We start from the raw sequence: 17,284 nt of genomic DNA, 5'->3' as shown, positions 1-17,284 counted from the left end.
CTGGATGGCCAGTCTGACCTGGTATAGGGAAGCTTCATTGGAGGATAAGGCGATTGATGGCTGCTACTTATGATGACTATAAGTCACCTTCTGAATCAGAGGCACCATGTCTCCAAGTACCAGTCTCCAAGGAACAAGAGCAGGAGCATGCTATTGCCCTTACGTCCTGCTTGTGGGATTCCCACAGGCATTTATTTGGTCACTGTGCAAAACAGGATGCTGGACTAGAAAGACCTTTGAGCTGATCCAACAGAACAATTCTTCTGCAGTTATTTCCATAATGCTCATGTTGTATCACCCTGTCGCTCAACTGACTGGGGAGAGATTGCCACCTCTTTACAATGTGAGAGAGACTGGAAGGAACAATGTGAGTATTCTAAGACTATAAGAAGCTTTTGTGTGTGTGGCATTTTAAATATGGCTGTACTTGCTTTAACTGACATGGTATTTTTCAGAATTCCTTCCTTCAGGGAAGCCCATTCCACATTGATTGATTGGGCTCAACCCCCTAGGCATGGCAGACTGCATATGCCAGAGGACATGTTTAGTTCATGAGGGCACTAGCTAGGCCTCCAGGGCTTCACTGTTGCTGTACTAGAATGGAGATGGGAGGTAGGGTCACATCCACACATTCATTTAAAGCATTCTCATATCACTTTAACAATAATGGAGAATCCTGGGAGCTGTAGTTTGATAAGAATGCTGGAAACTGTAAGTCTGTAAGAGGTCTCCTAACAACTCGTAGCATCCTCAACAAAAGTACAGTTCCCAGAATTATTTGGGGAAAGCTATCACCGTTGAAGTGATATAAGAATATTTCAAATGTATGGTGTGGATGTGACCCTAGGTCACACCCAGCAGTCTTTTGCAGCTACACGCTGCAAGGGAAAATCTATAGTGGTTAATGCAAGCTGTCATTCAGGGAATGTTATCATTCACAATCTTGAATAACTCCTGATAAGCTTCTGAGGAGCCCCAGGATTTCCTGGAACATAGTTTAAAATGGTTTGTTATGAAATAGCGGAAAGTTTGATTAAGTATTATGTCCCAGTAGAAAAGAAAATCAAAAGCTACATCCTGGTTGTGGTGTTCACAGTGAATTTCACTATAGCATTTAAATCTCTTAGGCATAATATCATTCACAGCCGTTCAGTTGCAGTTGTTATGAGCAGAGTTGCTATTGAATTTCACCTAAAGCTATATTTTGAGGTGAATATGAGGTTTCCTGCTCAGTCAAAACATTTGAGGAATGTGAAGGCAAATAAACAAAATGGTTGAGCTAGATAGGGAACTTTTCTCAGGGAGGTCACCTACATCCCTGCCTGTGAGAGCCGCATAAACTAATGATACAGATTTATTCTCCCTATAATGGTTGATTTCATGTAAGGATCCAACATGAAAACAAAAGGAGAAAAAACATATTGATTATCTGAAACTGTGAAACATAATAATTCATAAAAGTCATACTCAGTGTAAAATCTTAAACACTCAGCAAACAGCACAAGGAAGATACTAAGCTATCCTCAATGTGGCCCAGAATCCTGAGTAAAAACCAGGTTTTAACTTGGTGCCATAATATAGCCAACATCAACTCCAGCCAGAACTCCAAGGAGAAGGCATTCTATAACAGGGGGACCATGGCAGAAAAGGCTCTCTTCCATCACCAACAGATTTTAATTTTTGGGCAGAATATATGGCTAAAGGCACTTTCTCACATTACTAAGCCATTCAGAGCTCTAAATGCCATCACTTGTTGTTATGTGCCTTCAAGTCGATTACGACGTATGGTGACCCTATGAATCAGTGACCTCCAATAGCATCTGTCATGAACCACCCTGTTCAGATTTTGTAAGTTCAGGACTGTGGCTTCCTTTATGGAATCAATCCATCTCTTCTTTGGCCTTTCTCTTTTTCTACTCCCTTCTGTTTTCCCCAGCATTATTGTCTTTTCTAGTGAATCATGTCTTCTCATTATGTGTTCAAGGTATGATAACCTCAATTTCATCATTTTAGCTTCTAGTGATAGTTCTGGTTTAATTAGAACAAAAATTATTTGTCTTTTTTGCAGTCCATGGTATGCACAAAGCTCTATTCCAACACCACATTTCAAAAGAGTTCATTTTCTCTTATCCACTTTTTTTGCTGTCCAACTTTCACATCCATACATAGAGATCGGGAATACCATGGTCTGAATGATCCTGACTTTAATGCTCAGTGATACATCTTTGCATTTGAGGACCTTTTTCTAGTTCTCTCATAGCTGCCTTCCCCAGTCCTAGCCGTTTTCTGATTTCTTGGCTATTGTCTCCATTTTGGTTAATGACTGTGCCAAGCTATTGATAATCCTTGACAAGTTCAATGTCCTCATTGTCAACTTTAAAGTTACACAAATCTTCTATTGTCATTACTTTAGTCTTCTTGACGTTCAGCTGTAGTCAGAGCTTGGAAAAGTTACTTTTTTGAACTACAACTCCCATCAGCCCAATCCAGTGGCCATGCTGGCTGTGGCTGATGGGAGTTGTAGTTCAAAAAAGTAACTTTCCCAAGCTCTGGCTGTAGTCCGGCTTTTGTGCTTTCCTCTTTATCTTTCATCAGCATTCTTTCAAATCATTACTGGTTTCCGCTAGTGGTATGGTATTGTCTCCATATCTTAAATTATTGATATTTCTCCCTCCAATTTTCACACCTTCTTCATCTTGGTCCAATCCTGCTTTCCATATGATATGTTCTGCATATAGGTTAAACAAGTAGGGTGATAAAATACACCCTTGTCTCACACCCTTTCCGATGGGGAACCAATTGGTTTCTCCATATTCTGTCCTTACAGTAGCCTTTTGTCCAGAGTATAGGTTGCATATCAGAACAATCAGATGCTGTGGCACCCTCATTTCTTTTAAAGCATTCCATAGTTTCTCATGATCTACACAATCAAAGGCTTTGCTGTAATCTATAAGGCACAGGATAATTTCCTTCCAAAATTCCTTGCTCCGTTCCATTATCCAGTGAATGTTTGCCATATGATCTCTGGTACCTCTTCCCTTTCTAATTCCAGCTTGGACGTCTGGCATTTCTCGCTCCATATAGGGTAAGAACCTTTGTTGTAGAATCCCGAGCATTACTTTACTTGCATGGGATATTAAGGCAATAGTTCGATAATTACTGCATTCCCTGGGATCCCCTTTCTTTGCAAATGGGATGTATATTGAACACTTCCAGTCTGTGGGCCATTGTTTAGTTTTCCATATTTGTTGACAAATTTTTATCAAAATTTGGACAGATTCAGTCTCAGTAGCTTGTAGCAACTCTACTGGTATGCCATCTGTTCCTGGTGATTTGTTTCTTCCAAGTATTTTAAGAGCAGCTTTCACCTCACATTCTAAAACTAACACCTTAAAACACTAACACCTTAAAACTGATCCAGGAGCATATTGGCAGACTGCAGATCCTTATGACTTAACATTACATGATCTCTATATAATGATTCCAGCAACAATCTCACTGTCGCATTCTGTTGCGGCTTCTGTGCCATCTTCAAGAGAAGCTCCATGTGGAATCCATTTCAGTAATCTGTCTGGGAGATCACCAGCACATTGACCACTGTGGCTAGGCTGTCCCTGTCCATGAATGGTTGTAGCTTATGAGCCAGTCAAAGCTGACCGTTAGTGCTGTGAGCCTCCGAAGATGCTAGAGCTTTGAGTGACAAGGTCTAGGAGCACCCCCAGGCTATATACTTGCTCCTTCACGGTCAGTGCAACCTCATCCAGAGCTAGAGGTTGTCAGTCAAGCTATTTTCTAGGTGCTGTCTTTACCCAGCACTGGAGAGTCTTGGACTAGTGGAGAAACATGCACTGACAAAGTTGATATGGCTAGGGATTAAAGCAGCAGAAGACCTGTTTAGAACAGAATGTTGAGGTAAATGGAGGGTGTTGTTGTCTGGCTTAGCCAGATTTCCAAGGACTTAAGAAAAGCCCAAGGGACATTCCAGTAAGTGAAATCTCATGTGTGTGTGTGTGTGTGTGTGTGTGTTTATCTGAAGGCAACAAACTGTAGTTTGAAGGTAGCCAAACTATGGAAAGTCCGTTTATTTAAGGAAGCATTTTAGATAACAAACAACTGTATGGGCCTGGTCTCAGATTTGTGCTTCAAAAAATAATAACAGCCTGTAAAATGGTGAGTTTGGCTGTAGCCACCTTGGCTTTGCCATAATGGAAACATGTATTAGTGTTCTGGAAGCCTAGAGCCTTCTTCCTTGTGACCACTGCTGATCTGGGACTTTTCCAAGGCAAGCAGAAGACAAGCCAACAGGAATCTCTCAACCATATCCATTTTCCATTAAGCTTTAAAACCTATACATCTTATAAGAAATGTCCTCATTATGTAAGCTCACTTGCACATCTTATTTTGTTTCCTACAGCCATTATTAGCACGACTGCGTTTGCCTGTAGATCAAAATTATGTCAGCTTGATCAGCAACCTCAGCCAGAAATGAAATGTTAATTGAGGTTAATACATCAGTAAAACCCATCTTCTTTTATTAAGTCTTGTTTTTCTGTCCTGACTGATAGACTGGTTAGAGCACAAAATCATCCCTTGTTAAAGGCTGTAATTCCCCCCTCCTCCTGCCACTTTTATTCACAATGAAGCACTCACACTAATGGCATCCTGGATTCTCGCAATTCAAAGCTGTCACTTTTAAAAGTTGCATGGCAGCATCTTGTGCTTTAGTGCTAAACAGGAAGCATGCCAACTCTCTTGGAAATAACGTTCCCACAGTAACATTCCCCCCTCCTGGGGGAGGAGGAGCTGGGGAGGTGCTGGGAGGAGAGGGAAAAGGGGCAGGAGGGATTAGGCCAAGAATGTGACTGGGTGTGATCAATAATGTTCTCCTTGATAATCCACAGTATCTTTGTCTCGTGGATAAAAGGGGCAAGATACCAAACACAGCAAATGTAAGCGTTAAAAGTATGAATGGACACAAATCTTGATGGATGGGGGAGGGAGTTTGCAAACCTAAGGGTTGCATTTGGAGGAAGGCAAGGCAGGACAGTATTGTGATACACTGCATAGCATCTCTCACATTGTTGCCAATTTAATTGTTTTCCCACTAAAATCTAGTGTTTTTAGGGTATATGTACTGTGAATTTTCCTGTCTTATGACTAGTGGGAAATCTAGTGGAAGTCAAACATTTTATGGCCAGAATCCGGCAGTTCTTACAAATATTCCAATTTCATCCCCCCCCAACTATTATGCATTTCATGAAACTGTCTAGCCAAAATCTAGCCTTTTATTTTAAAAAAAATACTTTTGAATATTTTCTTGTATTTTTTAATTGTTTGCATTTCTTTTCCTAAGTACAGTCTCTAAAAGTGCTATCTGACTATGGTTTCATTTCTGCTGTAAGTCATGGCTAGTTGGCTTACCCCTATGATCAAAAGCATACCAGAGTAATTTACCCAACACAATGAGCCAGTGACAGAGACAAAGATTTTTAAGTCAACAGATCATCTGGTGTGCTTGATTATTAAAGGTATAAAGACAAGGGGGTTCTTGCCAATTAGCTGACTGAGGAGGAAACTGTGCAGGCAACATTCTACCCAATCAAAGTGGATGCAAAGGAGACATGATGATTAGGAACCATAAGTCTCAGAAATAAATGGCCTGAACATACACAGAGTGCACCTGCCTCACCAATGAGGAATCTTTTTGTATTTAAATAAGGTGATTCCACAATGTGTATCCTTTGTATAAACAGTACTTCTTCTAATCATCACAGGAAGAGCCTGCTGGATCATAGAATAGTAGAGTTTGAAGGGGCCTATAACCCCCTGCTCCATGCAGGAATCCAAATCAAAGCATTCCTGACAGATGGGTGTCCAGCTGCCTCTTGAATGCCTCCAGTGTTGGAGGGCCCACTACCTCTCTAGGTAACTGGTTCCATTGTCGTATGGCTCTAACGGTTAGGAAATTTTTCCTGATGTCCAGTTGAAATCTGGCGACTTGCAACTTGAGCCCATTATTCAGTGTCCTGCACTCAGGGACAATCAAAAAAGATCCCAGCCCTCCTCTGTGTGACAACCTTTCATGTACTTGAAGAGTGCTATCATATCTCCCCTCAGTCTTCCCTTCTCCAGGCTAAACATGCCCAGTTCTTTCAGTCTCTCCTCAAAGGACTTTGTTTGCAGTTCCTTGATCATCCTTGTTGCTCTCCTCTGAACCTGTCCAGTTTGTCTGCATCCTTCTTGAAGTGCGGAGTTCAGAACTGGACTCATTATTAAAAATGAGGCCTAACCAGGGCTGAATAGAGGGGAACTGATACTTCACACAATTTGGAAACTATACTTCTGTTAATTCAGCCTAATGCAGCATTTGCCTTTATTGCAGCCACATCGCACAGTTGACTCATATTCAGCTTGTGATCAACGACGATTCCAAGATCCTTCTCACATGTTGTATCGCTGAGCTAAGTATTCCCCATCTTATAACTGTGCCTTTGGTTTCTTTTTCCTATGTGTAGAACTGTGCATTTCTCCCTGTTGAATTTCATTCTGTTGTTTTCAGTCCAATGCTCCAGCCTATCAAGGTCCCTTTGAATTTTGTTTCTGTCTTCCACGGTATTAGCTGTGCCCCCGATTTTGTATCATCTGCAAATTTGATAAGCATGCTCTGTACCTCCTCATCCAAGTCGTTAATAAAAACATTGAAGAGCACTGGGCCCAGAACCGAGCCCTGTGGTACCCCACTCGTTACTTCTGCCCAGTTTGAGAAGGAACTATTGATAAGCACTCTTTGAGTACGATTCTAGAGCCAACTGTGGATCCACCTGATAGTTGTTCCATCCAGCCCACATTTAGCTAGCTTGCTAATCAGAATATCATGGGGCACTTTGTCAAAAGCTTTGCTGAAGTCGAGATATATTATGTCCACAGCATTCCCACAGTCTACAAGGGGGGTTACCTGATCAAAAAAAGAAATAAGATTAGTTTGGCAGGGTTTGTTCTTCATAAATCCATGTTGGCTCCTAGTAATCACTGCATTGTTTTCAAGGTGCTTACTGATTGACTGCTTTATTGAATTGAATTGAAACTTTATTTTTACCCCGCCCTTTTTCCAAACTGGAACTCAGGGCGGCTTACAAATAGAACTACATGTAGTTAAAAATATAGAAAAAACATACAATTAAAATACAATTAAACTATGCACAACCTTAAAACTGTGAAAGGCACTTAAAAACAATTTAAAATAATACAAATAATAATATAAAACAATAAAACAAGCCTTGTAAAGCCCAATCCTAAACACCTTCTATCCCAAAAGCCTGTCGGAATAAAAAAGTCTTTACTTGCCAATGGAAGGATGGCAAGGAGAGGGCCATTTGTGCCTCCCTAGGAAGGGAGTTCCAGAACCTAGGAGCAGCCACCAAGAATGCCCTATCTCGCGTCCCCACCAATTGCACTTGCGAGGGTGTTGGGACTGAGAGAAGGGCCTCTCCTGAAGATCTCAGGGCCCGGGCAGGCTCATATAGGGGGATACAGTCTGACAAATAGCCTGGACCTGGACCGTATAGGGCTTTATAGGTCAAAACCAGCACTTTGAATTGTGACCGGAAACAAACAGGCAGCCAGTGGAGCCGTTGTAACAAGGGAGTTGTATGGTGCCTGTAACCAGCCCTTGATAATACTCTGGCTGCAGCTCTTCATACCAGTTTAAGTTTCTGAACAGTCTTCAAAGACAGCCCCATGTAGAGCGTGTTACAGTAGTCTAAATGGGATGTAACTAAGGCATGCATCACCATAGTCAAATCAGGCATTTCCAGGAACTGGCGCAGCTTTATAATCTGCTCCAGAGTTTTTCAGGGATTGATGTTAGGCTGACTGGTCTGTAGGTCCCCGGTTCCTCCTTTTTGCCCTTTTTGAAGATAGGGACAACATTAGCTCTCCTCCAGTCATCTGGCACTTCTCCCTTCCCATTAGGATTCAGTTTAAAGCCCTCCTGATGAACTTCTCCATACTGTGGCCAAACACATTCTTCCCAGTCCTTGTGAGATGCAACCCATGACTTGCCAGCAGTCCATCTTCCAGGAAGCATAGCCCATGGTCCCAGAATCAAAATCTCTCACGTCGGCACCACCTTCATAGCCATTCATTCACACAGTATTTTTCTTTCCCTTTCTACTCCTCTTCTAAGTACTGGAAGGATGGATGAAAAAACTATCTGGGCCTCAAAGTCCTTGAGTTCTATTAGGCAAGAAACAATAGAGTCCACAGATTAAGCTGACTCACCAGGAGACCCGGAGTGGTCCCCCAAAATTTAAAGTCTCCAGGCAGAAACCAGACACCTGGCAACACTATGTGTGTGTGCATGTCTAGGGTGCATTTCTTCTCTGTTTTGTTTAAAAAGTTGAAAAAGATACTCTTTTAATCCTTTCAAGCTGATTCCATTTCAAAATGGTTTTGAAGAGTATAATATATCTAGAGCCTTAATTGCAACAGTTTTAGACCTCCACCCAACTGTGCAAATCATTGTAAATAATTCACCTTATTTAACTTTTCTCATGCGAACTAATGTACTACCAAAATAGGCCATGTGATATTTGCTGATAGAGCCATCAGACATAGTGTCAGCTGGCTGGCCCAGGGCCTTTCTGTAGAACAGAGATTGTGTGCTTGTACAATTAATTCTAGTGTCTGTAGTTTGGAGAGACGTATAGTTTCTGTGTGATGCTGTAAAGCATTTCCTTATGAAAAGTGATGTTTATAGGTATTCATTTAATTTTTAAAGTGAAACTTCTCTTAATTGCTTTCCTGGCATGGCAATGGAAACCAGGGTAGTTAGTTCTGGGAAGCAGCTGCCTCTGGAGAACTGAATTCACAGTTCACAAGCTTACTAAAACATTGTACCTGCACAAGGAAGCCTTTCCACACATATACACTTTGTATGCTGCAGGACTCACCTTCGGTGCATCTACAACTATATGTGAAAATTCATTCTCAACTTTGATGCATGTGCTGACACCATACGGGTCTTCAATGCTTCATCAGAGACAAGCAAACTTAGTAATTTTGGCTTTTGAAAATAACATATTTGAAGGAATTTCAAGTGAACAGTTCCTCTGCAAGTTTGCAAAGAAATCACTGTACATGTCATGGGCCCCGCAGAACGGGGGTGCAGCAGCGAAACAGCAGAGGAAGAGGAGGACTTTGAATGGACAGATGCTTCCCCTATTGAGCTGCTGGGTGCGCAGGACTCTGAGAACTCTCACACTCTGGACAGTGACAGTTCTGCCCCTGATTACCCACAAGGAGGCTCAGCCCAGTCAGGCAGTTGCCACCCCGCCTGATGCACCTCCTCTACCCATGCCTGCTCTGCCACCTCCCCTGTCCATTGCCCATCCCTCTGATGAGGAGGGTCCAGCTGAGGCAGAGGGTACCCTTTGCTTGCTCTCGGAGACACTGGCTCTGGCAGGAACAACGCACCCCAATGGCTTCACTGAGGCAGAGCTGTCAGGTCTGCACATGCTCCCAACAGTGACACTCAATTCATACAAGTAGGGTGCCCGCCCAACCTTACTTAAGCTGGGTTATAGGGTGTGTCTAGTTGCTGTAACAATGTCTTAGTTCAGTATAGTTTTATCTATTGTAGCCCAGTAATAAAGCTGACCAATGCACCAACCCTTCTGCCCCCCCCATTTTTTTCTCTGCCCTTCCTATGAAAATTGTCTCACTACACTCCTGTGGCTGGGGTTGATGGGAATTGTAGTCCAACAACATCTGGGGACCCAAGATTGAAGAACAGTGCCTTAGATAGCCTCTGCCAATCAGGTTAGACCAGCCTTTCCCAACTAGTGGGCCACCAGATGTTGTTGGACCACAACTCCCATCTTTCCTGACGATTGGCAATGCTGGCTGAGGCTGATGGGAGTTGTGGTCCAACAACATCTGGTGGCCCACTAGTTGGGAAAGGCTGGCTTAGACAGTACTGGAGCAGATGGATCAGTGATCTGACTCTGTATGTAGCAGCCTCAGAATATCTTTATTGAGATATTCTTCAAGGAATAGTTGAATGAAATGAAGGAAGCAAGCTTAGTATTTGGCTGTAGCAAAAAGAAGATAAGCAACTCAAAGAGGTTTATGCAGAAAGTATGGGAATGTATTCTAAAACAAATTTTGGAGGAGTTCATTAACTTCTTAGAAAGCAGATGTTTGGACATATGTCCAAAATGTGCTATATGCTTTTAATGAGAGTCTCCATCTGGGTAAGCTACTTTATTAACATACGGTTCACATTCTTTAGAGAGTTAGCTTATGGGTATGAAAAAAGAATGGGAAATATTATCATTTGGGTGGTTATAACTAATTTGTTTATACGCCCCCAAGACCACCTCAGGGACACATGATTGGCTGGCTATTGGCACAAAACAACATTACTGCACAAACACAGTGTGATTTCTCTGTCTTTCACATTCCATGTGGCATACCTGACAACATAATGCACATCAGTCTTTTATCATGTCAAAGAATCTACCTGTCTCCAGTGTCAACTCAGTAAGTTGGGTAGTTTAACATTAGTTTAACTACACAGTAGTTCATCATTACACACAATCCCAATGGTATTTGGAAATTTAAATAATCCCATTTTGTCCTACTCCACCGTTGTAGAAATGGATCTTGCTGCCAACTTAATTGGCTGTTGTGACACCATAACTTACACGTTTCCCCTATATCTTTCCTAAAAAATATTTGCAATATTTACATTTATTCACTGCACAAAGAAGCATATATTATGAATGCTACCTTCCTTCCAGTTGGCAAAAAGGTGCTGCAGATCGATGTTTATGAATCACCAAGTCTAAATTATTGTAGCTTTACAAAACATTTACATTAATTTTCCACATTTACATACCATGCTGAAACTGTGCGACACTAGAATTCAGCTAATTTATATTCCAAAAATTAATATTTGGTGGCCATTTTTAAATAAAAGTTTCTCTTTTTTGCATACTTTATTTAATTTTAATGTAAAAGTAAGCTCACCTATTTTATCCATCCATTATTTAACAACTGTGTTCTTTCTTGTGTCTATATCTATATTTATCTATATGATGTTAATCAGATTGAGTTGAGGCTTCCCTCTGGTCCACTCTGCTAGCTGAGCTGGCCTCCAACCAGATGCTGCCTACATGGTGGTGCAAACATCACTCTTTTGGCACTGACCTCCCCCTTCTGCCCTGCAGCAGTATTCCCACCAGCAGAGTACTGTGCAAAGGGTGTTCCAAGGATGGGGAAGGGTGAGCCAGCCCAGCATCCACTGGATCTCAAGCCACACAGCCATCAGCACTGGGCCCAGTCATTCTGTCCCCCTCCAGTTCTGCCACAGCCTCCAAGAACAATGGATGCGGATGCAGCAGTGACTCTCTACAAGTTTTTATTGTGTCCTAATTATTTAATCTTGGGGCAATTACAATATTTGTAATACATCAACAGCAGAAACTATAATGGATCAATTATAACCTAGCATTTCCCCCCATTTTCTATTTTTTATCTTTTCCCAACATTTATTTGCTAGAAGACATGTCTACCATAGCTAGATGAAGTCTCCTTTCAATTTTTTGGTGTTATGAACATGTTGTAAAATTTAAATATTAGCATGAATTAATGCAGCCTTTCCCAACCGGTGTGCCTCCAGATGTTGTTGGACCACAACTCCCATCAGCCTGAGCCATTGGCAATGCTGGCTGAGGATGATGAGAGTTGTGGTCCAACAACATCTGGAGGCACACTGGTTGGGAAAGGCTGAATTAATGTCTCGATCTCAGTGCCAAAAAGTATGCTCTGTGACAAAAAGTGTGCTCTGACCATTTGCTCTGAAGGGCTCCATAGCAGTTTGATTGGAAGGGGCATTGTCTGATGACTGAGGGAGTATGGCCTGATTACTGCTGAATGCAACTAGCAGCAGCTGAGAGTTTCATTCTTTTTCCTGACTCCTAAATGAGCAGAGCAGAAGAAAGCTGTCTCAGCTGGTCTAGAGGATACACAAACAAGCCTCTTTTCAGAGACCGAGCAAACAGGGAGAGCTAACAGGAGTTTGGCAGTGGAGTTTGGTGGGGGAGATCAAGGAGGAAGTCCCTAACAAAAAAAACCACTTTCTTTTAGCACACATCACATGCCAGTGGGGCTTTCCTGTTTACCCTGAAGGAGGGCAAAGTAGTAGAAAAAAAAGAAAAAAAAGATAATAGAGACTATGGACAGAAAGGTTACTCCAGTAGTGTTGATGTGCAAGGTACGTGCAATGTTTGTTTTCTTGCCTGAGAACAACATGGTGTACATGTGCAACAAGTGTAAGCTGGTGACACAGTTGGAAGAAAAAGTGACAGACCTGGAGAGGTCAGTGGCCATACTCTAGAGTGGTAAGAGAAGATGAAGAGTTCTTAGACAGAATGCTGAAACATCTACAATAAAGAGAAGTACAGGAGGTGGAAGAAGAGCAGCATGTTGAAGCAGAACAGGAGAATGTTGTGGAGAGGAACAATGAAGTGGAGGAAACTCTGTGGAACACGGAAGCAGGAGAGCTAGAAGACACCCTTCACTGGTAGAACTATGGAACCGCTTTCAGGCACCTGAGGGTAAGATTGGAGGCAGCCTGTGAGGAAGAATTACAGGAGACCCCTGTGATGCGTCCTTCCCTGGCTCTCCCTGTCAGGTTCCTACCTGCTCGTGGTTACTGCCTGTCTCTAGGCACCACCAGGGACTCCACCAGTCCGGACCGCTCTCTCTTATGGTTTCTCTCCCCGCTCTAGCACAGATCTCAACAGATCCCCCTGCTAGGCAACCACCAGTAACGTCCCAATACTAGTATTCCCAGAGACTCTGAATACTGGTATTGTTATTCTCTTCACCGCTGCCACCATTTGTTACAGTTCCCCTTCAGCCTTGGTCATTACCTTACCCTCCCTTCTGGTCTGTGAAACCCCAGCCAAGGATCAGGCCTTTGGTAAACCAAATTAAGTATTTATTACAGATAACAAAGCTAACAAGATTAACAAGATTTCTTCTTAAGGCACATAAGCATATGGTTTTACTCAATAGTAATCCGAACTCCACCTCCCTCCTGGCAAACAACTCTCTCAAACCCCACCAACCAACCCACTCAGTTCTCTTCTCCCCCCCGATTCCACTCTCACTCTTCCTTTTATACATTCAGCCATTTTAAACACTCAGCCAATCATCTCGCATTCTACTGCCCACTCACTCCCCCTCCTCTTTCACTCCACTTACCATGTATCTTCTAAAACAACACTTACCATATATACATTAATATAGGAACATCACAACCCCGCACGACAGGGAGTGAGAGGTTGAAGCTCAGTCAAGCAGAAGAAATGAAACCACACCTCAAGACAACAAGAAGAGAAGATTAGTAGTAATGGGAGATTCCCTATGGTGTGGGATTGAAACCCAAGTATGCCAAGAAGACCCATGGACTCACCAGGTATGCTGTTTCCCTAGAGGATGGATTAGAGATGTGACTGAAGGGTAGCTATCACTCAAAAAGCCCACTGATGCATATCCCTTCTCATCCATGTGGGAAGCAATTATATTGCCAAGCAGAGCTACAAAGAAATCATGTCAAACTTAATCTCTGGGAAGGAACCTCAGGTACTTTGGAGCCCAGATAGTTTTCTCATCCATCCTTTTGGTACTTAGAAAAAGAGTAGAAAAGGAAAGAAAAATACTCTGGGCGAATCACTGGCTATGAAGATGGTGCAGATGCTAGAGATTCGGATTCTGGCACCATTGGCTACACTTCCTGAAAGATTGACTGCTGGCAAATGATGAGTTGCACCTCACTGGGAAGAATGTGTTTGGCCACAACATGGACAACTTCATCAGGAGGGCTTTAAACTCAATCCTAAGGGGACGGGAGAAGTAAACATGGAAGTAACGATCATCAAAGGCTCATGCACAGAAACAGGAACTGAGAGAACAGCTCTAATGGGGCCCAATAATAGTTTTCATAAAAATGTAGGAAGGAAGCCAGACTGTAAATCTGTCTTCAGTGTCTGTATACTAATGCCCAGAGTATGGGAAACAAACAGGATGAATTTGAAAATACAGAAAGGTAAATACAACTTGATACGTATCACTGAAACTTGGTGGAATGACTCCCATGATCGGAATATAGCAATTGAAGGATATAACTTGTTCAAAAAGAACAGAAGGAATAGAAAGGAAGGCAAACTCACACTATATGTTAAAAATATATACCCTTGCACAGAAATACAGAAGAATGAGCTGGTAGCCCCACCTAGATTAAAACAAACAAAGTAAGGAATAAAAGGAACATGGTGGCTGGAGTCTACTACTGACCCAGTCAAGGAGAAGACGAGGATGAAACTTGTGAAAAGATAACTGCCAATGTTTCAGGAGACATGATGGAGTAGTAATGGGGGACTTCAATTGCCCTGACTTTTGTTGGGAGACAAATTCTGCCAAACACGGCCCCTCCATGAAATCCCTCATTTGTGTTGCTGATAACTTTCACCTACAGAAAGTGGAGGCAGCAACTGAAGGATGACTTAGTGGATGAAGTGGGGGTTACGGGGGAACCTGGGAGAAAGTGACCATGTTATATTTGAGTTCTTGATTTTAAAGGAAGCAAAAGCTGAGAGTAGCCATACGAGTACCCTGGACGTCTGGAAAGTTGATTTTAATAAACTCAGAACAATGATTAGTAAGGTTCCATGGAAAGCAATCCTAATGAGAAAAGGAGTCCAAGGTGGGTGGGAGTTTCTAAAAAAGGAAATTCTAAAGGCTCAATTGCAAACAATTCCAACAAGGAAAAAGGGGGAAGACAGCAGAAGAAGTCGATGTGGCTTCACAAACCCTTAGAGATGACTTGAAAAAAGAAAGGGACACATAAAGAAATGGGAAGGAAGGCCAGGCCACAAAGGAAGAGTATAGATCGATAGTATGGAATTGCAGGGATGGTGTCAGGAATGCTAAAACTGAGAATGAGCTGCGATTAGCGAGGGATGCTAAAAGCAACAAAAAAAAAGCTTTCTTCAGGTATGTCCATAGTAAAAGACAGAGAAATGAAATGTTGGTACAGCTACTCAATGAAGATGGCAAAATGATAACAGATGACAAAGAAAACGCAGAAGTGCTCATTCCCTACTCTGGTTCAGTCTTCTCCCAAAAGAAGGTATGTGATCCACCTGCCAAATATGAAATTGAAGGGGCAGGATTGCAGCTTGAGACTGATAGACAAATGGTCAAGGAATACCTAATCACTTTGAACAAGTTCAAATCTCCAGGGCCCGATAAATTGCATCCTAAAGTATTGAAGGAACTAGCTGAAAAACTCTTAAATTGTGGAAGATGGGTGAAGTGCCCGATAACTGGAGGAGGGCTAATGTTGTCCCTATCTTCAAAAGGCCAAAAAGGAAGAACCAGGGAACTACACCAGTCAGCCTAACATCAATCCCTGGGAAAATTCTGGAGCAGATTATAAAGTGGTCAATCTGTAACCACCTTGAAAACAATGCAGTGATTACTAGAAGTCAACATGGATTTGTCAAGAACAAATCCTGTCAGACTAACCTTATCTCACTTTTTGTTCAGTTAACTTCCCTGGTAGGCTGTGGGAATGCTGTGGCCATAATATATCTCGACTTCAGGAGAGCTTTTGACAAAGTGCATCATGATATTCTGGTTAGCAAGCTAGCTAAATGTGGGTTGGATGGAACAACTATCAGGTGGATCTACAGTTGGTTACAGATTGTACCCAAAGAGTGCTTATAAATAGTTCCTTCTCACTGTGTGGAGGTAATGAATGGGGTACCACAGGGCTCAGTCCTGGACCTAGTGTTCTTCAACATTTTTATTAATGACTTGGATGAGGAGCTGCAAGGAATGCTTATCAGATTTGCAGATGATACAAAACTGGGAGAGACAGCTAATACCCTGGAGGACAGAAACAAAATTCAAAGTGATCTTATTAGGCTGCAGCACAGGGCTGAAAACAAGAGAATGAAATTTCACAAGGATAAGAACAAAGTTTTACACTTAGGAAAAAGAAACCAAATGCATAGTTATAAGATGGGGGTTACTTGGCTCAGCAACACTGCATATGAGAAGGATCTGTTGTTGATCACAAGCTGAATATGAGCCAACAGTGTGATGTGGCTGCAAAAAAGGCAAATGCTATTTTATGCTGCATTAACAAAAGTATAGTTTCTAAATTGTGTGAAGTATTAATTCCCCCTCTATTCGGCACTGGGTAGGTCTCATCCTGAGTACCATGTCCAGTTCTAGACACTACATTTTAAGAAGGATGCAGACAAACTGGAAAAGTTAAGAGGAGGGCAACAAGAAATATTAGGGGACTGGAAGCAAAACCCTATGAGGAGAGACTGAAAGAACTGGGCATGTTTAGCCTTGAGAAGAGAGTACTGAGGAAAGATATGATAGCACTCTACAAGTACTTGAAAGGCTGTCACAGAGAGTAGGTTCAGGATCCCTTCTCAAGCATCCAGGAGGGCAGGACATAGAATAATGGGCTCAAGTTATAGGAAGCCAGATTTCAAATGAACATCAGGAGAGACCTCCTAACTGTTAGAGCAGTATGATAATGGAACCAATTACCTAGGGAGGTGGTGGGCAACACTGGAGGCCTTCAAGAAGCAACTGGACATCCACTTATTGGGTATGCTTTAAGTTGGATTCCTGCATTTAGTAGGGGATTGGACTCAGTGGCCTTATAGGGCCCTTCCAGCTATAGTATTCTATGATTTTATCATTCTATGAAATGTGATGGAAGCAATTGATGATTGATTATGACTCAATGGCATCACCTACACAGCTTTTCTCCCACTTGGTCTCCATCATTTATGGTATCACAGATTTTTAGAAGTCATAAAATGCCAACTGAGAATACCAAGGCTGCAGACATAACCCTTCTTATGCGGGAATAAGCTCTATTGGATTCAATAAAGGGAAATGTTTGGAGGATTAAGAGATTTGAGCCCAGGTTTTCCCACAAGGATCCTTTCAGCACAAGGATCCTTGTAGCTCCTCACTGCTTGGGTGGGGGCAGATTTATCCTTCCCCAGTTGAGGTCAGAGGTGTCAGCGACCAAGAGCTGGATTCTTCATGATCAGGTGGGGAAGGTGAGGACTTTGAAGCTGAAAGGGAAAGGCATGTAGGGCTAGCCTCAGAGGTGCTGCCAGCAGATGAACCTGTGGGGCCAGTGCCCCCCACCCAGCCTGAGGATGTGGCATTCCTATCC

Source organism: Rhineura floridana, chromosome 6 (genome assembly GCF_030035675.1).
Source record: "Rhineura floridana isolate rRhiFlo1 chromosome 6, rRhiFlo1.hap2, whole genome shotgun sequence".
Classification (NCBI taxonomy): domain Eukaryota; kingdom Metazoa; phylum Chordata; class Lepidosauria; order Squamata; family Rhineuridae; genus Rhineura; species Rhineura floridana.
This window is presented reverse-complemented; position numbering follows the sequence as displayed.